Genomic DNA, 1,291 nt, shown 5'->3' with positions numbered 1-1,291 from the left:
TGCCAAGATCTCATGCAAGCGGCCCCACTCGACACTCATATAGGTGATTTCATCAAATGTATCCTGCAAATCATACACCACCCATAAGAGATATGAAAATCATTAAAAACTTTGTTTAAGCTAAAATTCTTTCACCACATAGAATTTTAATGACAAAGTTTAACCTCTCAATAATGCAGTCTCTAGCACTTTCACACACACCATAGGAAGGGACATAATTGATTAAAATCAATTTAGTGTTATCAGAACTAACAAGTGACTTGTTTTTACCCATATGAACCTTATTCATGGGATCTCTAATCACAAAGGTTGGGTTACCATCACTTGTTTGTTTGCAAGTGGCTTAAGTCACATTCCCCTCGATGTTTCTAATATCATCTGTCTTCCCAGGGATTTTGTCAGAGGATCCGCTAGATTCCGTTCTGACTTCACATCACATAGTCAATGGAAATAGTTCCACTCTTTAGCAGCTGCTTCAAATTGTTTCTCAATTGGATATCTTTCCATTGTAATTCTTGTTTTTAGCTATAGTTATTGCCGATTGGCAATCACAGTGTATTGACATCGATGGGGTTTATTTCATTCCTAGTGGAATGTTTGCTAAGAAGTTTTTCAACCACTCAGCCTCATTATCAACCATCTCGAGAGCAACAAACTCAGATTCCATTGTTGATCTTGCAAGAATAGTTTGCCTGGCTGATCTCCATGTAATCGCACCACCCCCAAGTGTGAATACATAACCACTAGTGGATTTTGTCTCGTTTGAATCAGAGGTCCAGTTAGCATCACTGTACCCTTCTAGTACAATGGGAAATCCACTATATTCAATGGCATAATCCATTGAACCTCTTAAGTATCTCATAAGCCTAGCAAGTGTATCCCAATGTTCTTGATTTAGACATTGAGTGTATCTACTCAGTCTACCTACTAGAAAAGCTCATCAGGTGCAATAAGCTCTCAATTATCTAGGCATATTTCTTAACGTATTTTTCTTGGGATAATAATATACTATCTCCCTTCCTTATGATTCTAACGTCTAAAATTATATAATCTGAATAGATTCTATGGGATCTCTAAACCCAATAGGTTTAACTTGTAGCAACCCAAAGTCGTAAGGAAAGGTACGACCCTCATCACGGTTTGCTCTGAAGGAGCATGCTTCCACGATCTCGACGCTGTCGCGGTCATACCTATCGTCACGAAGAGACGCTGTTGTGACCCACCACGAACACCAATTGGACACGCCCATTGCCATTGCTGACCTCTCGCCTCCAACTCGACACTCTCGTTG

This window comes from Vigna radiata, chromosome 11 (assembly GCF_000741045.1).
Source record: "Vigna radiata var. radiata cultivar VC1973A chromosome 11, Vradiata_ver6, whole genome shotgun sequence".
NCBI classification, from domain to species: Eukaryota; Viridiplantae; Streptophyta; class Magnoliopsida; order Fabales; family Fabaceae; genus Vigna; species Vigna radiata.
This window is presented reverse-complemented; position numbering follows the sequence as displayed.